The 26207-nt window shown below is 36.2% G+C and overlaps 2 long non-coding RNA genes across 3 annotated transcripts in view; one reads left to right on the top strand and one right to left on the bottom strand.

Moving 5' to 3' along the window:
• The window catches only part of LOC106983100 (uncharacterized), a 106160-nt gene that overhangs the window by 2633 nt on the left and 77320 nt on the right, over window positions 1–26207 (top strand). The gene's annotated exons all lie outside the window — the stretch shown is intronic.
• LOC113593798 (uncharacterized) lies at window positions 5772–11904 on the bottom strand. The gene is made up of 3 exons (XR_008290540.1): window positions 11691–11904; window positions 8688–8783; window positions 5772–7689 (listed from the first exon to the last, which is right to left on the bottom strand). It is a non-coding gene; the product is annotated as an uncharacterized LOC113593798 (long non-coding RNA).

Genomic DNA, 26207 nt, shown 5'->3' on the forward strand with positions numbered 1-26207 from the left:
GAGCTAGGTACCAAAATCTTGAGTGAATGAGATGAATTGGCCAAGAGGTTGGTAGATGAAAACAATGAGGAACAGGAGTTTTTAAAAGTGTATGGAAGAGCTTTTGTGGAGTAAGGCAACAATGAGAACTCAAGCTCCACATGTAACCCATGAACTATCAAAGAAGATAGTATTGCCCAAGAGAATCAGCTCTGGATTCAGACTGCATGGACTCCCTTGATGGTTTCGTCTCTCTATATAGTTCTGTGACATTGAGAAAGTTGTTTAATCTCTCTCTCTGCCTCAGTATCATACCTCTAAAACATTAATAAAATTACCTACCTTGTAGGACTGCTGTAATAATTAAGTGAAATACATTTATGAAATTTATATATGAAATAAATTCATGTATAGTATAGGTTAGTGCTTGTACACAGGAAATACACAATAAATACACCAACAAATACACTTTACTGTCATTATTGGCTATTATTTTCTAGAATGTTTGAACAACCTCTGTTTGGGAGAGCTATAAAAGGTTTCTCAATAGTCACCTAATTTTTAAAAAAAATTTCAATGTTTATTTTTTTGAGAGATAGAGAGAACACAAGCCAGGGAAGGGCAGAGAGAGAGGGAGACACAGAATCCGAAGCAGGCTCCAGGCTCTAAGCTGTCAGCACAGAGCCCGACGCGGGGCTCGAACCAACGAACCGTGAGATCATGACCTGAGCCAAAGTCAGACACCCAACTGAGTGAGCCACCCAGGCCCCCTCACCTAATTTTTTAGTTAAAGTAATGTTTGAGGAAGCTGGTAGTGTTGTAAGGATTTACTGGTTTTATAGAAAGAGTTCCAGAAAGCCTAGTGAAATTATTTTGGAGGCAAAGAAAGTATGAGTGGATGCTAGATGAGGGGACAGACATACTAAGAATCATAGACATGAGAATAGAGCTAGGGACAGCTTAGAGAACTTGTGTTCACAGCGACACTGCCACAATGACATACAGTTCACACTGAATTCTCACAGAGGCTGGGATAGAAGGCATGGATATGAGGCAAAAATGCATTTAGTACCGAGAGATTTTGGATAAAAGAAGGATATTTTGGCCTTACAGATTTCATACATATGTGATCTGGAAGAAAGATCTTATAGGTGTGGAAAAGGTGCAATATTTCCTTTCCTTCTAGTGCCATCAGCTACAATAAGAGCAACTGTTACTAGCAACAATGGGTAAATGAGCACAAGCCACATGGTCTCTCATGGAAGTAATAGAAGATGCACATTAGCCATAATTCCCAAACTTATCCAACTGGTATAATTCCCCCTCACCCCAATCACTGTTGTTTCTCTATTTTCACAAAAGTCATTATCATAATCTTAAACTAGTACATTCTTCTGTACTTATTTGTTTTGTTTACTTGAATTTGAAGACCATGAGAGCAGTGATTCTATCTCTCTTATTTAGTATGGCATCTACAATGCCCAGATAGTCACCATGTTGTCAAATGGAGGCTACGCCTTCTTTCAGTTCAGGAGACTTATATACACTAATACATGGAGTTACTTTGCCTTATAAAAGTATCATATTGCTGTGCAGTGCCTACTGCTTGATGTAATTTGCCATTTGGAATTTCTCTTTCTTATGATCCAAAAAAATGGAATCATGATGAGTCACTAAGCACCAACTAATGGTTTTGTTGTATAATAGTGTAAATAATTGTATTCTGTCTAAATTTAGAATTATTTCTGTGAAACTTCACACATTTTTTCTTTCCCTTAAGTCCTCAGCAAGATAGAACATTTGGTTCATCCAAAGTGCTGTGCTTGAAAAGATGCAGAGGAAGTTTGACAACTTACCAATGCATTCCTCACTACACTGGCCTCTGCACCCCTCTTTGACTTTCTTTCACAGCCCTCAAGATGAAGTGAAATTTATTGCAAGTTTATAAAGATCCAGTAGCTTCACGAAGAATTCAGAATCTTTGGCATTTATTTTTTGCTGGGAACAAATGGTCAATTGGAAAACTATCCTCAGCAGAAATGAATAGACATTACGGAAAGCACAATTTTCTAAATAGCAATAAAGTGGTAACTTCATATAGACGTTTGCTTTAATAGTCCTAAGGGATGGCAGGTGTTTTTTGACAGCAAAGGCCAGATTCAACATTTTTTAAATTAAGCATCTACTAAGATTCTTCATCATGATTCATAGTTTGTAAAAGGATTATAATAAATGTTGACATTTCTATCTTTTGTTTTATTCTCTGCTCCTTTTCAGCTTACTTTGTTGAAATTTCTTAAGGCTTAACCTGGGCTCTGCTAAATTATCTTTATGCACTCTTTACCTGTTCCAATTTCAACCTGTATATACAGTTCATATACTCTCCTAAGATCCAGATTCATATATCCAATTGTCTTCCTGACATATCCACTCAAAAGGGCTGACATTCTCTCAAATTAAACAAGTGCAAGAAGAGATTTATTGTTCCTCATTCACCAAACCGAGTTTCTTTGTCTTTTCCTCACTCTGTTTGGCCCCACCAAACAGAGTCTCATAAAGCAAAAATGTTACTATTTTTCTTCATTATTTCTATTTCATTAGGAAGGCCAGTCAAATCTACTTCAAAGGTATGTTTGCCATGTGTCCACTCCTTCCACCCATCTACATCAAGTCACCCATTAACCCTTTCTGTATTACTTCAAGTGTCTCCTGACTGTATTGACTTCAGTTTCAGAAAAGCTTTCCTTCCCAGAGAAAGATCACGCCTCTTTTCCAATTTTTTGCTCTCATAGAGTGTAAGGTAGGGCTCTCATGAGCCTGGCCTGGGTCCTACGGGCATCCCAGAACCAGGTACTAGACCAGGTGGAAAAACACTGCTCTAATTCGTCAAGAGCAGCTATGTGGAATTCTGGTTCAAGTGGGGTCAGCCCTACTCAATCCACAGGGACAGAGAGATGGGAAAGATAATTCCCTAAAGGAACATCAAGGCACTATTTCCAACAGAAGAGGAAATAGATGTTGGGAAGGCAAAAACAATGTAGGTGTACCACTTTCACTGTCGCCTTCCTGCAACACGTTCTCCGTGTATCAGATCAAACGCTTATTTTTAAAACTCAGGTTTTATCATTTCACTACCTTTCAAAACTCTGTTCATGGTTATTCTTGCATTTAAAACACATTTCTTACCCCTTGTAATGGCTGCCAAGTCCAGGCAGTATCTGGAACCAGCCCACTGTTCAGTCTTATCTCATGCTACTTTCTCCTTCACCCACCACACTCTTCCATGAAAGTTATTTTTATAGCAAAATTATTTTCCCACATCAGGGCATTTGCACTTGCTGTACCTCTACTTGAAAGTATCTTTCGCCCATTCTTGCTATCCTGCTCTTCTTATCCTTCATGTCTCCGCTCAAATGTCACTTACCCAGAGAGGCTTTCTCTGCCTACACACCCCTAAACCCTTAGTTTTCTACTGTGGAGGCTATCTCTTTCTTGCATATGCTTCTCACAAGCTCTAAACATTAGTGGCTTTTGTCTATCTTCCCAAATGGCATAAAAGCTCCAGAGGAGAAGAGCTATGTTACCTTTTTTCATCACAAACTCAAAACTTCCCACAATCTCTCTGGGTCAATATAGTCTGAATCACTGAATCCTTAGGGCTATTTCTGCCATTGTTCATTTTGTATATTTACTTACACATCCCTGGATACCTGCAGTGCTGCATCAGCTGCTATAATATCTAATTGTTTTTGCCACTAATCCTCTGTAATGCTTATTCTATAGCAGCATTAACAAAGTTCTTTAGTCAATTACTTAAATATTTTCCTATCTTTAAAAAATACCTTTATTTTGGGGCGCCTGGGTGGCGCAGTCGGTTAAGCGTCCGACTTCAGCCAGGTCACGATCTCGGGGTCCGTGAGTTCGAGCCCCGCGTCGGGCTCTGGGCTGATGGCTCAGAGCCTGGAGCCTGTTTCCGATTCTGTGTCTCCCTCTCTCTCTCTGCCCCTCCCCCGTTCATGCTCTGTCTCTCTCTGTCCCAAAAATAAATAAACGTTGAAAAAAAAATTAAAAATAAAATAAAATAAAATAAAAATACCTTTATTTATAAATATATATTAGTCTTATCTGTCTTCCTGTGACATTACATTACATTCCTTCCCCGCAAGGGAACAGATCTAATTTTACCCATTTTTAAATCAATATATCCTCCAGTTACTGTGTCACGTAAGCTTTATTTTTCTGGTTTCTTTATATTTTCAATACCTAGTAAGGTCTGAATAGGCTATATTTACAGTCTAGACCATAGCTCATGAAAATGTAAGATAAAGTGATAGCATAGGTTTTAAAATACCAAATGTAGAAGGAACAGAATACAAATGTTTCCGTTTATACCTTGGAATAAAGTAAACTAAGAAGCACATCAACTAGCAGTATTCAATGTATGGACAATATTTATCTACAAATATGTCAGGAAGAAGAGGCTAGTGATATTTTTTACTGGACTAAACAGTATAATTACAAGATTATAATCATATAAGGCTGTGCCCATTCCCTTTTTTCAGGCATAAGACTTTATCACATACTTTTGGCATATAGAGTGTATAATTTTTATTATGTGGTGAAACAATTATAGTAAAGATTGACTAATCAAATGTTTTTAAATGAGGATTAAATAAATTGCCTGACATTAAAAATGTTTAATGATAAATCAGAGTATAAATTACTTTTTAGAAGTGGATTATGGATTAATTTATAGTTTTTTTGACTTAAAATTTAATGTAAAAGCTATTACTATAGTGTAAAATTTAACATTATCATTAACATTTGTATGATGTACATTCTTCAGGTAGAAATCAAATTGTTGTCAGGGGCTTGGCAACAGACATGTTGAATCAAGTCCAGCGTGCCATGGTTCTGTGGAAGGATCAATAACGAGCATTCTCAACAATGTACCAAGAATTGTTACAGGCATGGAGTTAGGTACAGAAATCAAGGGGACAGACAGGTATTACAGAGAAAAAAAAAGGTGTTCAGCTTCACTGATATTGAAAATATTTTTTTATATGGTAGATTTTGCCAGGCATTTTGTGTTTTAAGCACCTTTCCACTCCTTTCAAAAATAGTCATAAAATTATTAGGAGGCAAATCACCTGTTTGCAGTCATTACACCTAAATTCTTACATGGATCCTTACTTCCTTTCATACAATTGTGCCTAGGATTTTTCAGATCTTGTCAATGACAGTACTACAGGGCTATCAATTGGTGTTTTTAAGAGATCTTCAAGAGAAAATAAAAAAAATTAAACAGACTAATTTTTAGAGCAGTTTTAGGACTACAGGAAAACTGAGCGGTACGTTTAGAGACCTCTTATAGATCTCCTCTCCCCTGCAGAACTTCTATTATTTTTCATTATTTTTAATGTTTCTTCAATTGTTATACTAGAGAACTAGCAGCATTCAAATATGGCCTCCATAAATAAAATTTACTCTAAGCATCTCTAGAGCTACAAACTTTACAGTCATGATTAAAAGTATGGTCTTCAGTATCAAATAGTGGCATTTGTGGTCAAATCCTGTTTCTGTTGATAGTTAGCTATGGAAACTTGAGCAAGTTTGTTAACTCTTTTGAGCCTTAATTCTATTGTCTGTAATGTAGGAATAATAATAACCACCTCATGAGGTTGATGTGGGGATTAAATTAGATTATGCAAATATAGCATTGATACAATATCTATCATAGTAAAGAGTGGGTGCTATTATTTTTATTACAAATGATCAAATGTCATTTTTTTTATAGCAATGTTATGGAATTTGAGAAATATTTAAGGAAAAGTTTAAGGATACTTAATTTATGGCGGAAAAGTAAAGTAAAAGGTAAAGGAGAACCCTGGGCTTTGGAGTGAAATTGTTCAAATCTCAGTATCACTACTGAAAACTGGGTGACTCTGAACAAGTAGTTCAAATTACCTGATCCTTTATTTCTTAAACTTGAAAATGGAGATATTGTTACTTATATTTAGTCTTGAGAATTAAATGAGGTAATATATCTCCCAAAGTGTGTTTAACATCATTGGCCAAAGCATCTGATTATACTTCCATAAGAAACATGCGTATACATAGTAACCTTTTCTGATTGTGTGTGGTGATAAAATAGAACTATGAAAAGTGTGAGCTATTTGATATAATTCATTTGGGTGCTCAACAAAGCTTTTTATTTATTTATTTTATTTTTTTAATTTAATTTTTTAATTTTTTTAAAATTTACATTCAAATTAGTTAGCATTTAGTGCAACAATGATTTCAGGAGTAGATCCCTTAGTGCCCTTTACCCATTTAGCCCATCCCCCTTCCCACAACCCCTCCAGTAACCCTCAGTTTGTTCTCCATATTTATGAGTCTCTTCTGTGTTGTCCTCCTCCCTGTTTTCATATTATTTTTGTTTCCCTTATGTTTATCTGTTTTGTCTCTTAAAGTCCTCATATGAGTGAAGTCATATGATTTTTGTCTTTCTCTGACTAATTTCACTTAGCATAATACCCTCCAGTTCCATCCACGTCGTTGCAAATGGCAAGATTTCATTCTTTTTCATTGCTGAGTAATACTCCACTGTGTGTGTGTGTGTGTGTGTGTGTGTGTGTGTGTATACACACACATACCATATCTTCTTTATCCATTCATCCATCAATGGACATTTGGGCTCTTTCCATACTTTGGCTACTGTTGATAGTGCTGCTATAAACATGGGGGTGCATGTGTCCCTTCGAAACAGCACACCTGTATCCCATGGATAAGTGCCTAGTAGTGCAATTGCTGGGTCATAGGGTAGTTCTATTTTTAACTTTTTGAGGAACCTCCATACTGTTTCCCAGAGTGGCTGCACCAGCTTGCATTCCCACCAACAATGCAAAAGAGATCCTCTTTCTCCACATCCTCGCCAACATCTGTTGTTGCCTGAGTTGTTAATGTGAGCCATTCTGACAGGTGTAAGGTGGTATCTCATTGTGGTTTTGATTTGTATTTCCCTGATGATGAGTGATGTTGAGCATTTTTTCATGTGTCAGTTGCCACCTGGATGTCTTCTTTGGAGAAGTGTCTATTCATGTCTTTTGCCCATTTCTTCACTAGGTTATTTGTGTTTTGGGTGTTGAGTTTGATAAGTTCTTTATAGATTTTGGATACTAACCCTTTATCTGATATGTCATGTACAAATATCTTCTCCCATTGTGTTGGTTGTCTTTTAGTTTTGCTGATTGTTTCCTTCACCATGCAGAAGCTTTTTATTTTGATGAGGTCCTAGTAGTTCATTTTTGCTTTTGTATCCCTTGCCTCCGGAGACATGTTGAGTAAGAAGTTGCTGTGGCCAAGATGAAAGAGGTTTTGCCTGCTTTCTCCTTGAGGATTTTGATGGCTTCCTCTATTTTGAGTTTATTTTTGTGTGTGGTATAAGAAAGTGGTCCAAGTTCATTTTCCTGCATGTCGCTGTCCAGTTTTCCCAGCACCATTTGCTGAAGAGACTGTCTTTATTCCATTGGATATTCTTTCCTGCTTTGTCAAAGATTAGCTGGCCATACGTTTGTGGGTCCATTTCTGGGTTCTCTATTCTGTTCCATTGATCTGAGTGTCTGTTCTTGTGCCAGTACCATACTGTCTGGATGGTTACAGCTTTGTAGTATCGCTTGAAGTCTGGGATTGTGATGCCTGTCAAGACAGCTTTTGACAAATTTCTATACCAAAATTTACCTACATATAAAATTCCTAACAGATTTCTAACTGTGATTTTATCATAATTGACTTTACTAAGGTATTGTAGGTAAACAGAAATAGCCACATCTCTGTACAGACAGTCGTCGTGCCATACACCCTCACACTTTCCCTCTATCTTTATTTAAAGCGCTCCATAGTTCTCAGCTGTACGATCTTGGGTTAGTTACCTATCTTTGTATGTTTTCACAATTCAGCTATAAAATATTTATTATGGCAGCACACTTAATAATGCAATTACATATAAAAGATGTGTGTGTGTGTGTGTGTGTACATACACACAAAGCTCTTGCATGGCCCCTGAAGGTGAACAAGTTAACAACCAAAGTATAGAATTTAGTAGGGAGTCAAGAGAGAAGGGTTCTCTTCTCCCTGAGAGTGGAAGGTTTTTTTTCTAGCTTTTGTGCTGGAGTGTTAAAGACAAGTGCGTGCTCTGCTTGGGAAGCTCTCTGTTTAGAAAGGTCAAACAGATCTATGGCAGGGCCAAGAGTAAAGCAGATATGGAATAAATTTGTAGAGTTGATCCTGTCTAGGATTTAAGAATGAGAGTTGAAAAGTTTATTGCTTTGCAGAAGAGAGTAAACAGAGCTTGTAGAAAGCTTAGCTAAGAATTAAGAATGTGCATACAGGTGGCATCTTTGACATCATATTTCTTGTCTTGAGAGAATAGGAGAAATATTCGAGGGAGTCAAATTTCTGGCTAATGATTACCAAAGCGGTTGTAGGTTTTGTCCCCCACGGGATCCAAACTAATTTAACACTTTTAATGACAATATTTGATAACATACGTTGGTTTTTGCTCTGTTTGCTTTGTTTTGTTTTACAAACAGCACTAAGTTATGAAGCAGTGTAAAATCAAAGTTCCGAGAGACTTAGAGGCAGATGAAGAGACTGACTTTTAGGTAGGTTAGCATCATTTTAGGCAGAATAGCATCCCCAATTCTTACCACGCCTCGTGACAGAGCTTGGGTGAGTCCACGGTTTTCCCTGCCAACTGGTCTTCTCAGTACACCATGATGAAAAGCAGTAGATGGAGTTTTATGCTGTGAAGTGCAGAAATACATCCAAATAATAGTTACATAACAGTAAACAGTAAGATTTAAGTAAGCATTACATTTTCAAAAAATGTTTTACAAGTGCTGGTGACATTTGAAGAGTGGCCAGCCACAGGTGCTTTCTGATGGATCTTTTTTTGTAGGATGTGGAAGCAGGTGATGGGGAGACTTCTACAGGAATGGGGTTCGTGAGAAGACTAGGTCCTCTCCCTGTCTTTTGAGCATGCTAAAAGTTTCTATCCTTTTCTGTCTGGAAGCTATACATTAAAAGATATAGTTCTGAGTCATTCTAATAAGATAATCTTTGTATTTTCCAATCAGTTCAACTGTTTGATAGTATTGTAAAAATACACCTATTTAGTGAGCCATGCAGTTTCTTCAATGCTGAACATTTTTGGTACTATCTGACAAAAATATTAAATGAAAGGCATTTATATATTTAAAATATATCTAACATGTATTTACAAAAATCTAATACTTGTTTAGATATGCAGAAATAAATACATGAGGAAAGGAAGTGAACCATAAACTCATTGACAAATCATGAAAAATGACTGCTTCACATCAGTGCATATTGCCCAGAATATGATTTTTTTATTTCTTAAAGCACAGTGATACATAAATATAAAGAGGAACAGTAAAAGAAAAAGCAAAGTATTGAATGCTCTGTAACTGCAAGTTTCATAATCTACAATGACAAATACTAGAATAGTTGCTGAGGGTAGATCATTGGCATTTCTTTAAGTGCCTAAAGAGCATCTTTTACTGGGAAGTAAGTGCTTCCAGTATGTCATTGGATTTATGATTATACTGGCTTATTTCCACCTAGTATGTTTACATGGCGCTTGAATTTCAGTTTACATTCAGTAATGTGTTTAAAACATTTTCATTTATTATCAATCTGATTTTTCTGGGCCTAGCATTTGTTGATAAATGCAGGGGAAATTGCATATCAACAACCTGCAACTTTGTCAGGGTCAGACAAAATCAGTCCTCAAATGTTCCTGCTCACGCTGAACAAAGCTGCATTTTTGGTGATGCGGGTGATTGATGTCTCTAGTCACCTGACAGCATATTTTATTTAGAAAAGATTATGTCCTCCCTCCCCAGTCTTGACCACATGGTCATTTTTTAACTAGGCTCTTTTGAGAATCCTTAATTTCCTGATTTTTTTTCTTCACATCTTATCTAATCTTCCAATGTCCAACCTAAGGTAGATCATAAAAGTGTATATTTTTAATTTCTATTCCCAATCTTACAAGCATTTACAGACATGGCCATTAAATTGGCCTGATTAACACTGGGTCCAGTTTTATCTCCCTTGCTAAGAATGGTCAGTTCTAAAGAAATCAAAAGGAAACTAAAATGTATTGACTGGCATTGATATTTAATATATCTTTTTAACCAATTCTACCTGCATGATACCTATGAAATTCACCTCCTTCTATTTTTTCCACTGCTTTTACTCAAATTGAATATTCCAAGTATTTTTGGAGGACTGGCTTACTGGAAAAAAAAAAAAACCTTAACAGATTGTCTTATGTCCAGTGTAGGTACATGAATTCATTTTAGATGTTGCTCTCATATGGATATTTCTAAGATATAGTTCTTATCATATTATGCTTTTGTTCAAAAATTTGGAGTGGCTTGTCATTGTCCCATGGTAGATTGCAAAGAGGAGTGAGCATATTTAAACGAAAACACAAGATGATGCATTATGATATGGGAGGAACAATATTAAAACTTTACTTGTATTATTATAGTAATAAAGAATATATACTTTATAAATGAGTAAATACATTTAAAAGTGTGGAGTGAGATACTTTCTAATAAAAGTACATTGTTATTAATATTGGAAATGATATCCAGGTTACTTAGCAGGCATTCATTTTCTCTAGAACCTTTACCTTAAATATCTCTTTGCACTGTATTATCATTCAGTCTTTATGATAGTAAAACTGAGACGATTTTACCGCAGAAAATCCCTACTTTCCTTCTGCCTAGAATGTGTCCTTCTATCTGTAGGCTCTAATCTTAACCATTTTTCAAATTCCAGCTCAGAGGCTAATTCCTTTGTAAATATTTTAGTAGTTAGAACAGCTTGATTATAAATAACAGAGAACCACTCAAATTGGTATGATTAATAAAGGAAATAAAGGCTGGTGCCACTGAAAAATTAAGATAAAGGGAAGGCTTCAAGTGCATTCATCAGGCCCCAAAGTCATTTATCCGTGATGCCCTTGACTCTCCATTCACGTGATTGTTGTCCTCAGGATGGTTTCCTTAATGGTTACACAATGTTGCAAGGATTCTAAACCTTACATTTGCATTCCACATCATGTAGAGCAAGAAAGAGAGAACTGCCCCCCCCCCCCCATTTCAATAAAAGTCCTTGGCTTTACACTGAATTAACTTAGGTCATCTGCTCACTCATGTGGCCAGAGAAATGATGATTAGTTTGGGTCAGCCAGGGCCTACTTTTAAGTTAAGCTAGTCAAGGTCTACCCCTGGAATTGGCAGGTCATTAATTTCATGGTTGCTTCATAATGGAGATAAAAACAATATATTCTGAGTAGGTAGACAACAGTGTCCACCATAAGCCTTAAGTCATTTACCAGCTAAAAGTAGACTCTTCATCTCCTGAATTACGATGACACTTTGTTTATGTACTGTCTTTTACTCTTATTTTTCCCTTGTGTTATTGCAACTTTCTTTCATAGTTACCAGGCTTTAAGCTGCTTAAGGGGCAAGTGCCTATATCTGATTCATCTTTTTATCCAACTTCCTCCTGTCTAGCATCTGGCATAGTGCTTTGTTAACTTATTATTATCTACAACAAATGAATACATAAATGAAAAATAAGCACATGATTGAATGATTGTGTAAAATAGTTACCTTGAAATATAGGTTTCCTTTCATTAGAAGATTTCCAAGCAGGTGTGCCTGGGTGGCTCAGTCACTTAAGTGTCTGACTTCAGCTCAGGTCATGATCTCATGGTTTGTGGGTTCGAGCCCCATGTCAGGCTCTGTGCTGACAGTTTGGAGCTTGGAACATGGAGCTTGCATCAGATTCCTGCTCTCTCTGCCCATCCTCCACTCGTGCTCTGTCTCTCCTCTGTTCCTCAAAAATGAATAAATGTTAAAAAACTTTTAGAAGGTTTCCAAGCAAAGTGTGGTTCAACATATTCAGATATGGAAAGGAAATATTCATTAGGGAAAAGCTGGATATAATTATCACTAAGAAAACTTCCATTTCAACAGCTTATATATTTAAGATTTGATCTTCTGAGAGAAGGAGTATCTTTTAAATGTCTTCTTCTCAACTACATATGTTTTGTAACCCACAGATAGTCCATGAAAAAAATGCTACTTGTGCAGAATAAAACAAAGGAAAGTACAAAGTGATTGGGAAGGATGGCATGTTAGCCTGCCAAATATTATGCTTCTCTGAACAGGAAGAAACTTGAACTTGGACATTTCTTGCTTGCATTTAAATGAATAATAATCACTTAACACTATTACTAGACAAATTAGTTGGCCTTCTTTTGAAAAGATAATTTCTTCTCATCAGAATTTTAATGAAATGAATAAAGTGTTTTTAAGGTTTTTAGTTTTTGAGCTTCCAGATTCATGTTGGATGAAGATTTTGTTTCATTTAATATAGAAGCTATAGTTAATGAAAATTATTTTTATATGACTTTACTTACCAGAAAACTCCCCCATCCCAATGCTTCATTCAAACACTGAATATTAAATCCAAATTGATCTCAAGACCCACAGACACCATGGCCTACCTGAATGAGTACTCCATGTTGGTGGCTTACCATCAAAAACTGAACCCATGATCTGCCCCCATCAAAACAGCTTCTCTTCTGTTAGGTGTCTTGGTAAGTGACTTTTTCATCCACAGAGTTGTTCTTTTCAGAAACCAGGGAGTCTTCTTAGACACTCCCTCTACCTCATTCACTCATATCCAATTCATTATCAAATCTTGTCAATCCTGGGGCAGCTGGGTGGTTCAGTAGGTTAAGTGTCCAGCTCTTGATTTTGGCTCAGGTCATGATCTCACAGTTCATGAGATTTAGCCCTGCATCGTTGGGCCCTGTGTCACTGCTGGAGCCGGGCCAGCTTGGAATTCTCTCTCTCCCTCTCTCTTTTCCTGTTTCTAATCTTGTCATTCTTCATTCTAGTACCCATACATTCACCAGAGTGTTAAAAAAAAAAAACCCACTAAAAGCAATTAATAGCTTTCCATTGCTCTATAGATAAACATAAATTCTGTAAAATTTAGGCAATATAGCTGTTGATCAATCCTTATCTTTGACTAATCCCTCTCTCTTCGTTACTTCGCTCCATCCACACTGACTACTTGGTTCTTGAAATACACAAAATTCTTTTGACTCCATGGCCATTGTACATCCTGTTTCCTATATGTGAGACATTCCCTTTCCTCCCCCATCTCCCCCCCTCTCTCCTTCCCTCTTTCCCTCTCTCTCTGTCTCTGTCTCTCACACACACATGCACACACACACACACACACACACAATTTCTTCCTAGCCTAGCTAACTCCTACTCATCTTTCAAGTCTCAGATTAAATGGTATTTTTTATTTGTTACAGAATCTTTCTCAGAACCTTTTATCAGATTAGGCTAACTCCTCCTGCTATAAACTCTAATAGCTTTCTGTACTTTTATGTAATCGCATGTATAACAATCACATTAAATAATTTTTGCAATTATTTGTTAAATATATGTTTTCTCCTTTATATTATAACTACTATGATGGCAGGCACTGTGTCTTTTCTGTTCATCATTGTATCCCTACTACCTAATATAGTCCCTAACCTTTAGTATGAATTCAATAAATATATATTTAATGAATGCATAATAAAAGAATGCATAACAGAAGAAAAAGATTTGTTGAATGATTCTATTTGTCAAAGCATAGCTCAAAACAAAGAAAGATAAGATGTGGCCACCGAGGAAGGGAAAATGTGAGGCAATAAGTCACAGTAAAAGTGTTGTCCACTTGAGTTTTTAAAAATGAGGTCTATAACATTGTGATTTTTCTCTGCCTTTTACCTTCCAGGCACTGATCTTAACTTTGCTTTGTTTGTTCATAAACCAGCATTTTTTTCTAGCCTTATCCTCTCTCCAAATTAATCTCTATGTCACTCACAAATTTCTATTGATTTTTTCTTTGTAATATCACTACACTTGAAAAAATCCCATTGGCACTACCATATTGCAGAGCACAATTATCTTATCCTTCGTCCTCTACAAAAATCTCCTAAAATATCTTCCTACCCTCAATCCACATAGCACTGTGATGCCAGATTAATCTTTGCAAAACAATTCTCTGTTCATGTTACCCACAGGTCAGAAGTCTCTATTTGCTCTGTCATTCTATAAAATAAATAGCGGCACTACTTTGGCATTCTTCACCTTAATCCCAAATTTTCTGTCTCTTAATATGAACACTCCATATATTCTACATATAGTCTCGCCTCCACAATTTTGTTCATTCCTTTCTTTCCTACTTTACTTGCTTTTTACTCCAAAATATTTCCTGACTACTCCTGTTGACAACAATCTCTCCTTTCCCTGAAGTTTGTTCTCATCTACATTCTGGGATAATCACGTAATACCGTATCATAGTTTATATCAATTATTTTTATTTTAACATAACCTCAACTAAACTGTTAATCATTGAGAACTTTATTATAGCCCCATCATCCTGGATAGTACCTGGTAATGTAATTGCAGTCTCTTGTAACTCACTGTAGTGCTAACATTTAGAACAGAATTTAGTACATAATACAGCTTAATGAATATTTATTGCTGCTGATGCATATTACTTAAAGAAGGAGAGGTGGGCAGGATGAACAGAATGTCTTGTGAAATGCCAAACATGCAGAGTATTGCTAGTAGAGAAGCTAATTGAATTCACCAGCCTTGAGATTCCTAACAGTTTGTTGGTATCAGCATTAGTTGAATCGCTCCCTGATGCAAGAGAGTCTGAGGCAAGAGCATTTCAGTAAAAAGAATGGCATGACCAAAGGTTCCAGGGAGGGGGAGGGGTGGAAATATGTATGAAAGACGGACTCATTCGATAAGAAGAAGAGATTGCTCACTCCGTGGAGACCATTATCTTGTAGGGAAAAAAATGAAGCTGTGTTTATGTGACAAAAATATCTTGAAAATCTGAATAAAAAGAGTTTTTCTTCTTATACCAAACTGTCTTTTTAAATTTTTTAAATATTTATTTATTTACTTTAGAGAGAGAGACAGAGACATAGAGAGAGAGAGAGAGAGAGAAGGAGAACAAGTGGGGGAGGAGCAAAGAGAGAAATGGAGACCGAACCTGGAGCTGGCTCCAATCTTTTTGAGAAACCGAGAAAATTTTGGTCAAGAGAATAATAGAATTGGAGTATTTGTAGATATTTAGCAAACTAGGTGAGAAAAACTATACAAACTGAAAACCTGAGCCCAATCTCCTATTTTTCCATCCATATGTCAAATAGTGGGGTCATTTGCTGACAGATAAGTGAACTAATTTTTGATATTGCTGTACTATAAATACTGTTGTTTTATAAATCCAAGCTGTTGGTTGTATAATTTGGGTATTTTTTTTTTCTTTTTAGGTGAGATGGTGGTATTGATCAATAATAAACTAGAAAGGAGTAAAAAAGTTAAAATCCATGGTATTCAATACTTACTATAAAATATCTTTTATATTCTTAACTATGGGGATGAAAGGAGTGTCTATAAATACAATAATTATGAAAGACTATTTTCTGGTTAATCGATGTTTAGCACATCTAACTAATATAAATTGGCTTCTTAATGATAAGCCAATATCTTGTTCTGGTATTCAGAGGAACATTTGAAAATTTGATATACTCTGTTCCCTCGTCCTTAATATAATTTTATTTACATATTTACGTACTTTTTAGATGTTACCAGGTTAATCTGAGTTAATCTTGAATATTAAACTTTGCACTCTGTAAATAACGTGGTTATGTTTTAAGATTGTTTTGATTCCTTTTGGTTTTTATTGGTCCTAGGCCTTTGCTGCAGGATGTACTAAGTAATGAAAAAGCCGGTTATGGAAAGTATGTAAACAGGTTGTTTTCATTTTGTTTTGGTTTTGCTTAAAGTGTGAGCTTGGGGTCTTCCAAGGCATTCAAGTTACCATGCTGGTTCCTTTTCCATAGATGTAAAGTTTCTAAGATAGTTACCCACAGAAGTGTTCACATCATCTTAATATATCCCCATCTTCCCCTGTAGTGACCAATGTTACCTGTGATGACAAACTTATATTTGGTACCCATAGCTTAATTATTCATGCACTCGTCATATTCAAGAATATAACCAAGTAGGGCAAAGCAAGGGAGTAAGGTATATGGGTCCATAATAGTCCCTTCCCCAAATTCAGCATTTTTCTTTGTGATCTGGTGACCTCTTAATCACTTTTCTTATTTTCTTTTTATCTATCTATCGATTGAGAGAAAGAAAGCATGCACAGGTGAGGGAGGGAGGGAGGGACGGAGGGAGGGAGGGGGGGGAGAGAGAGAGAGAGAGAGAGAGAGAGAGAGAGAGAGAGAGAATACCAAGCAGCCTCCACATTGTGGAGCCCGGTGTGGTGCTCAAATTTATGAGCCCTAAGATCATGACCTGAGTCAAAATCAAGAGTCAGACACTTAACTGATTGAGCCACCCAGGTGCCTTCACTTTTCATTTTGGATCAGGAAATGGTGACATTATAACATCATTTGTGTTTAGGTGGTAATAACTATGTATCTGAACTGTGGTCATATGAAGTTGACAAGTCCCCTCCTAAAAGATGGGATGGTGACAAAGCGAAGCAACCTTGGGAAAATCAGAGACTTCCCTGGCAGACGAATGAAGTCTTCCATGGCCTCCTGCTTCCAAGTATAAGAGTAGCGGAAGGTAGAAAAAGTGTATGATTTCACTTTTTGTCACAAACACTCATTGCTACTTGAGTAAAATCATTTATTTATTTATTTATTTAATTTGGATTGATTTTAACAACTTGGGAAAGCACTGGAAATATACATTGCATTTCTAGTGGTCTAGCTGGTATTGCTCTAGTCTGGAAGGTTGAATGCATCGAATGCTCATTTAAAAGGACCTAATGGTCCTAGAAAGATGGATCACTGTTTCTGGTTGAAATTACATTTTAATAGAATTCTGAAAAAACAATATGCATTTTAATAAGTTTTGTGAAATGGCAACATTGTCAACATACAAAATAAATAGCAAGAGTGATAGTAGTTTTTGAATCAGCAAATGTAACTGGAAAGTTCTGGAATATTGTGAGGAGCTATAGAATGTATAAGTCAGGTCCTGGCTTTATGTTAACAGTAGTAAAGGAGGTTTTGAGATTTATAGTCAAGATCTCAGAAGCATGAGATACATGCTATTAAAAATAGTTATCTGAACTGTGGGGTTAGGTTATATAGGGAAGAATGCAGTGAACAGACCACAAAGTGGGAGATGAATTGCATGTAGATTATCATGACACACAGAGTTGTGGTCTGAGAGTAATGCTTTAGATTTTCTACTTTTCCTGCTGTATCTCCAATATTTCTACATATGTCTAGATCAGGAGTTGGCAAACATTTTCTATAAAGGGACAGATGGTAAATATTCTAGGCTTCCTAGTGTATATGGTCTCTGTTGCAAATACTGCCACTATGGCCACAGACTATGCATGATAAAATGGGAGTGGTTGTGTTTCCACATGACTTTATTTACAAAAATAGGAGACAAGCACACTAACTATTGTTTGCTGACACTTTGTCTAGATTCTTACTTACCAAGTCAGATCTTGCCTGGATCATCATATTAGCCTCCTTCTTATCTCTGAAAAAAGTATTTATATCTTTATTCATTTGTTCAAGAAATTCTTCAGAACAGGTAATACATATGAGACACTGTATCATACAACACAGATACAGTTGTGAAAAAGATAGATGACTTTCTTTTTTCTAGGAATCTAAGAAACATTGATAAATAAACAAAGAATCAAGTAAAAAAGCTAATGAAAACTTATTTTAAGAATAATAAAGGAACTAAATACCATGATATGAAAGAAATTAATTGGAGGTAGGAGATCAACTTTAAATAGTGGCCAAGGAACGCTTTCTGAAGAAGGTGACATTAAAGCTGAAACCTGAATGACAGGGAGAAACAAAACAAAACAAAATAAAACAACAAAAACCCCAGCCATATCACAAGGGTGGGGAAAGAGCATTCCAGGAAAGAGAAATAAAAAGTATAAGAGCTCTGAGGTGGGAAGATGCTTGATATGTTCTGAGAATAGAAAGGAAGTCTATGTGCCTAGAATGGAGGAAAATAGAGGTATAAAATGAGGTTGGAGATGGAGACAGTATCCAGAACAAGAAGGTCCTTGAAGGTCATGGTCATGTGTGTGGAATGTTTTCTAACTGCAATGGGAAACTGCTGAAAATTCATTACCAGTGAGGTAACATGATCTTATGTATGTTTTACAAGAATATTCTGGCTGCTGGATAATCAATGAAAGGGGAAGTATCAGCAATGGCTCAGATGAGTGATTCTGAGAGTGGTTGTAGTGTAGAGAGTGACAAGAGGCTGGATTGGATACGCATTTAAAATAGAAAAATAGGGATTGCTAATATATTGGATATGGAAGTTAGGGGAAGAGAGGAGTCAAGGATAACTCCTGATTTTTGAATTGAACATCTAGGGGGCTGGTGGTGATATGTACTGAGATTGGGAAGAGGGGAGAGAAATGGATGGGAGGGCAGTGAATCACGAGTTCTGCCTTGGCTAAGTTGGGTTTGGAATGTCAATGAGCATTTAAGGAAAAATATAAAATAGGATATAGGATATGTTTGTACTTCAAGGGAGAGTTCTGGACTAAAATTTTAATTTTGGTGGCAGTAGCACATAGATGGTATTTAAAACTTTGGACCAGGCATCTGCTTCTGGCCACATGGAATAAAGACCTGGATATACCTGTACACCTTAAACAAACAAACAAACAAAAAGAAAAAAATGTTCAAAAAAGTAGTTTTCAGACATTGAACAACCAGCATCTGAGAGAAGGAAAAAAGATGAGTCAATCCTAACTTATTGCCTTAAGAGAATTGATCTAACTTATTGCCTTAAGAGAATTTCTAGGACTCAGTACAAGGAGAGGGAACCCAAACAGAGCCTCACAGTTTTCCTGAGTTGAGAAAACAGAGTTGAGAATGCAGAAAGAAATTTATAGTGCAACACGCTGGGCAAGAGAGCAGTGGATAGTAGGACAAAGCTCTAGAAACTTAAAAGGATTCCCCTCATTTTCAGCTGATTACTGAGTTCTGATCAGCACTTGAATTGAGCAAACGCCCCAAGCCTGGAGAAAGAGTAATGTCTTTGATACTTCCTCCTCCTTCCAGCAGGTAGAACTTACAGGGGAGAAACTGGCAGATACTTCATCACGTGATTAAAGTCGACATTGTCATAATAAGACACAATGATATCATGGATCCATTGATCTAATGTGATGAAAATCACACCTTTCCTTTGTGGTATTACTTCCAAAAGTCTATAATGCCAGTGTAATTATGAGAAAACATCAGACAAACACAAAGTGAGGGGCATTCAACAAAGCTTATGACCAGTGTTCTTCCCAAGTGTCAAGGTCATGAAAAATAAGGAAAAACAAGGAACTGTCATGGACTGGAGGGGTCTAGAGATATAACAACTAAGTCCATTTTGGTACCTTGGAACAACGAAAAAAGTGGACAATCATGGAAAAGCTGGGGAAACCCAAAGTACATTTGCAGCTAATAGTACTGTAGTGATGTTAAATTCTCACTTTTAATAATTATACCTTGGTTCTATGCGATAGTAACATTAAGGAGAAGCTGAATGAAGGGTATGAGAGAACCCACTCTACCATCTTTGCAACTCTTCTGTAAGTCAAGAATTATTTCACTGTAATTTTTATAAAGGAGCAAAATTAAGTAAGACTCTGGAAACAACAGAGCAGAGCACTGACACATCACTGGTTGCAGCCTCTCTGATTATCCACACACAAGAAAACCTCAATGATATTCATTCAGTCCTTTGATATAAGTGTACCGGGGTAATACAACAGGCCAAGCACTATGCTATGATTGGTTTATAGAAGCAAATGAAAGATATGTGTTATTTTAGTTGCCAAAGAGAATTATGAGTGTTATAATTATGGGTATTGTGGGTACAGGGATATTGAAAAAGTTTGAATTTGCAATGATGATGAAACTGAGTTGGGCTCATCCATAAGTGTCATTGAATCATCTTCAAAATCTGATTGTCTTCAAAGTTGATGTGTCATGGGAAAACCAAGGTTTAATAGAAAAATAGCAAAATTACAACTGAATAGTTATAATCTTGTATACAACTAAAATCTTCTTATTTCTAATGTTTGTTCAATAATCTTTTTTTTCCTACTGGTGTTTTATGATCATATGCATTGTAGGCTTTTTCATTGCCTGAGTGAGTTTTGGCTTGATCGGAGTCAGGAGCATAGAGAAAGCTTGCCAAAGCTTCCTAGGTATAGGCTGAATGTTCTTGATGTATTGATCAGTATTCATGTTGTGAAATCAATATCTGTGTTTTTTTTTTTCTGTAACACTTCCAATATTCCTATTCTGTGCCTCCTATTAAGGAATATATGCAACAGAACTACGTTTCTACCTTTTCTTCATTCCTTTGTGAAAGGTAATATTTAAAGAGATTATTAAATATATTAAAATAAGTACCCTGAATTTTGAAAGAGTGAAGAAAAGGTATTTATAAGATTTGTATGCCTCTGGAGTCCTCCTGGGATTTTTTGCTGGCAGCATAGCCTGTAAATATTTAATATTTTCCAGAAATTATCCTCAGAGGCTCAATCCATTAACTCAAGTGTATGCTACAAAAACAGATTTGTATATTATCGACAGCACATGAACAGAGGAGGGAAAGAAAATGAAATGGTTTTTCTATCAAGTACCATGATTTAGAAATCTCTGTGTTCTATGGATTCAGCTCAGTGCTTAGCAATACTGCAAGTTCTAAATTTAATTTGTTGAAATTAGTGAGTGAATGAATAAATGAATATATCAACCAGGGTTTCATTTAAAGAGCTTAAAGCATCACAACCTTTTCTTTGTCTCTGGCAATATCCTTGGTAAAACTATTACAATACCTGGTGCTGTTCAACTATTTCAGAAATGTTTCCTATATACCAGTAGATGGCAGTCCCTCTTTACTTCTCGTTTCTTTATTGAGGGAAAAAAAAAAGGAAGCAAGGGACTGCAAAAGAAAGGGATGGAAATAGAAGCAGATAAAGATAGATATTTAAATGCAGCACATTGTGTTTAATTTTTATGAATGGATTTTTAAAAGTGAATTGTTAGGAAGTAGGGAAAATTAAAAAAATGTTTTAAGTTAATTGGAAACAAGACATCAAACACAGTTGACTTTGTGCTAGCTCATCAAATTTCATACCAATGTGTTACATTTTGATTAAATGACAACTGTATTTCTTTCTGAAAATAAGCTCATCAATAGCCATGTGGAATATGTGGTTTTCCATGTAAATGTCAGCCAGTTTCTTGTCATGCTGAGTACTCAGGTGAGGCAGGCTTCAATTATTAAGGTTTTTGGGCTGCACTTTTGCTATCAGCTTGCTGCTTTGGGGAGTGCTTAGGGAAAGCCCCAAACTATTTTTATCTCCAAAATGTTTAAAATTTGTTGAGCAGCTCAGGATGCTACAGACATCCGGACAAATGCATGCCCTAGCACTGAAACATAATATGGAAAACTGCCCCAACAGGAGCTCATTAGACATTTCCACAGAGATTACCAATATGTGAAACACATTGATGCATTCAAATTGCATTTCTGCTACAGTAGTTGCCAGGGAGCAAACCGAGATCACCAATTTCATTTCCTTTAGAAAGTATCTTTATTTGAAACCTAAATCATGGGTTCTAGAATAATTTCCTCAACCTCTTCCCCTCATTACATTCATCATTTCTCCATCTACTCCAGACCTCTCACCCTGACCTTCTTCCAATGGGAAAAAAATGACCAACTCCTGGAGAACAATTCAGAATTTCAACTACTGGGTCCAGTTTCTATTTTTTTGTATCCTCCTATTTTGTCCATTCTACAATTTGTCAACAGGTAAAACCACCACAACCTTAAATGAGTTCTAATTCATATAACCTTTGTTAACCAGAGAATACAAGTCTTGGTAAAAATGCATTTGTCTTGAAAAGGTGTATCGTCTCATATATTTCTCATAAAATTCATTCTTCTCAAAATGTAAACTGCTATGTGGATAGTTTGACAAATTTTATATCGCAAAATTGTGCTCAGATCTATGTCTGTATTTAGCTGCTATATTTAGGAGATATATAAAACCAACTACATAGCTATAGTAGAACTAGGAAATGACAGGAATGATATAAACAAATTGCAAAAGACACAGAAAAACGCTTCCTGTTCACAATGAATGTATGTGTTTTCCCTTGACCTGTCTGGAGATAATAGTCAGAAGGCAAACAAGTCAACCACTACAGATGCAACTCTTACAGTTTTTGATGTTTGAGTATGTTTCCCCATTAGACTTTGAAATGGTTGAGGGCAAGAAACATTTGCATTAATTTATTCATGTAATCATGCTTTTGTCAATCACTTATTGCATACTTAATATGTGACAGGTTGGGGATAAAAATGACAAAAATGCTGCAAGTGCTGCCTTTAAGAAGCTTACAGTAAAAAAAAAAAGCTTACAATATGTAAAGGTAAAAGAAACACATAAAAAATAGGGTTAATAGTCATAGGTTCCATGATAAGAGCATGTATTGACTACAGTGGAATCACAAAAGATAGTGCTTTTCTGTTTGCTTGGATGTAACGTAGAGTGATGGAAAATTCCATTTGAGAGGAACCCCTGAGCTATTTGGAAAAATGTATAGTTCATCAGATTGACAGACTGCTATGTAAAATATTCTATACAGTTGGAACAGTGTGGAAACGGGTATAGGGTTGTTGATTTGCAAATTGAAAATTTGTGCGGGGCAGTACAAAAGATAAAGCTGTAATTATAGGTAAGGATATGGTCAGGAAAGCTTTTAATGTCATGTGATGGAATTTGGACTTTATAATGTGGGTAAATGGAGTCAGGAATGAATTTTATACATGGAAGTGACAAAACCTATATATATGTGTGTGTGTGTGTATATATATATATATATATATATATATATATATATATATATATATATAATTTGGTGGTGAAGCAAGAAAGGAATTCATTTCAGGGAGCCTAACACCAAGAAAATAGCAGGCTAGTGCCTCAAGACTGTTTCCCAAATGGCAAAACTACTTCTAGGTTTGTATAAGGAAAACGTGAGACAAAGGTCAGTGGGTATGTTCAAGTAGGCAAGCTTAGTGGACAGACTCAGGGATGGGAATTTGGCAACAGGGAGATCAATTGGAAGACTTTGCAATAGTTTAGGCAAGAAGTGGAGGATGAAATAACCCCAGGAAGATAGGTAACAAGGTCAGTTTTAGATACATTTAGATTGGGGTGCATGTTGGGTTTCCAAGGAGAGACAAATGGCCGCACATGGAATCGAGGGAAATCTAATCTGTAGATTAGAACTGTGGATTTGGGATCTACCCATGGGTCTATCCATGTAACTGATAGCCATGTATATGGAGTTACTGAAGCTATATATATGGATGAATCATCTAGAGAGAGAAAAGAAGGGAAGAAAGGATACAACATTGGGAAATGTAACATTTGAAGTGTAAATAGACAAAAAGGAACTCTGAGATGAAAAATATAAAAAGTCAGGAACGGCAGATAGAATGGATTTAAGAAAGTGAAGGTAGAAACAAGCAGGCAACATGACAAATGCATCAGAGGTAAAATAGGGTAAAAATTGACAGAAGTCTATTGAATTTGGCAATTAGAAAGTAATGAGAGTCTTTTACATGGTGGTTTATATGGAGTAGCAGAGTATAAGCCTGATGGTTGAAGGCTGAAGAAGGAATGGAAGGTAAGGAGAAGGAGATAAATATGTAGCTTTTCCTTTTAAAGAACTTCTCTATAAAGAGAAGAAAGAGATACACCCAGAATCTTTCATAGGACCTGGTAGTGAGAGGGTGTTAATGTGTGTCTTTGGAAATGAAATTACCAAGTATACTTTGTCAACACTACAATCTTATTTGCAGACATAGTGAGCCATGTGATATCCATAAACATTCATGTTCAATAATTGGAGGTCATTCTTTTAAGACACAGGTGGAACAGCCTGTGTGTAGTTTGGTCAAAGATTAAAGCTCATGTCCTTTATGGGGATACAGAGTGGAATTTATAATTCTACCTTGAAGAATGCTCTGATTTCACCACAAGGATGGGGTTTTTCCTTGCCTAGTATAGTTTGGTGCTGCAGCTTGGGAACAGGTTTCCATGGACTATCTAAATAAAACATGAATAAGAGTGTAAAGACTGGATGGAAGTGAGGAGGGCTATTAACTCATAAACTGTGAGAGCTGGAAGAATCCTCAGAGATCATCCGATCACAAGTTTTTCAAAACTTTTTGTTTTATTAACAGAATCTCATTTGACCAAATAAGTTCACATGTGTAATTCTAATGTACAACACTAATAAAATTGGAACTTAATTAGTATAAATTTATCTTATAAATTTAGATTTAAAATAGTCTGTTTTGATGAACACAAATGTCTAAAAATCTGAACATGGAAGTTGTAATTATATTAGTTACAATATCCAATTTTATTTCTATATTTTGCTTTGATTGTACTGTTCAGAGAAAATCCTAGATCACACAGTAAGTTGTTATGAATGGTAACTATTTTTTAAAACAGATCATTTGGAACCTTAGGACACTCATCAAATAGTCTATCTAGAAGGGCAGGGAACCTTAACATTTGTCTATTCATGCATGGATTGTAATTAAGACTATTATGAAGCACCTTCTCAGTGTATTACAATGTATGAAGTCCTTTGAGGCTTAAATTTAACTTCATAAAGGCTGACTCTCTCATAAATCTTTTACTGAATGATTATTCTACAATGAGCTACAGACATGGAGATGAATAAAGACACAGCCTTTGCCCTTAAGAAATTTACAGTGAAGAGGGAAAATTAGATTCATTAAAATAAAAGCATCAAAACATCAAAGGTGGACTAAAAGAAGCATGCAGCAATGTATAGACTACAGTGGAGAAACAAAAGAATGACAGAGTAGCTCTGTGAGGTTATGAAAATGAGTTCTATGAAGCTTCCTGGAAGAGGTGACACTTTTACTGTTGTGATGGATGGGTAGGATTTCACCAGGTTGGCAAAGGTAGGGAGAAAACTAGTAGCTGATAAAGGATATTTTGCCTACATGATTGAAAAGATCTCCCACCATTTTGTAACAATTGCTGGGAGAGTAAAACCTTGGTTTGTGAGCATAATTCATTCCAGAAACATCCTTGTAATCCAAAGTACTGAATATCAAAAGGAATTTCCCCATATGAAATAACAGAAACTCAGATGATTCATTCCACAACCCAAAAATGTTCATATAAAAATTATTACAATACTGTAATATAATACAAATAAAGAAAATATAAAATATAAAGAAAAATAAATTAATCTGCACTTACCTTTGAAAACCTTCATGACTGGTATGAGGGAGACAAGAGAGAGGAGGGTTATTGTGTAGGACAACTTTCACTATCACTAATGGAATCACTGCAATCTATTGGCTCAATGGAATCTATTTCTGCATGGGGGCCATTGTACATGCTCACATGGTCACATGGATGTTGCCTACAGCACAGTATTAATAAACTCTTGTCATATACTGTATTTAATGAAATTGGCAATAAGGCAGCAGAGGAGAGGGTATATATCTGCAGGCAGCCTGACTTTGAATAAAGCAAAGCATTCCTAAGCTTACTCTTGTACAAAAAAGCAAAGGACTGTCCATAGGTGCTTTGAAGTGACCAAAAATACACTAGTTCCAGTTGTGGGCACCTTCCAACGTTCTGAAAAATCACTGATTTCTGCCAAACACTGTAGCCTGGGACCAAGCATTCAAGCATGGGATGATCATCCACAATCCCACAGCGAGTGAGCGAGAGAGAGAGACAGAACCGTGGGCTCAGTTGTGATCATTTGACATTGGCCTCACATACTACTTGTATTGCAAGACACCACTTGTTTATCAGGTTAAAATTTATTAAAAATGTTTGCTCGTCTTGAGGAACACTCACAGAACAAGCTACTCGCAACCCAAGGTTTTACTGTATTTTGTCAGAGATACAAAAGTGAGTTAACAAATAATTCTTTTACACTA

The sequence above is a fragment of the Acinonyx jubatus genome, chromosome D1 (assembly GCF_027475565.1).
Source record: "Acinonyx jubatus isolate Ajub_Pintada_27869175 chromosome D1, VMU_Ajub_asm_v1.0, whole genome shotgun sequence".
NCBI classification, from domain to species: domain Eukaryota; kingdom Metazoa; phylum Chordata; class Mammalia; order Carnivora; family Felidae; genus Acinonyx; species Acinonyx jubatus.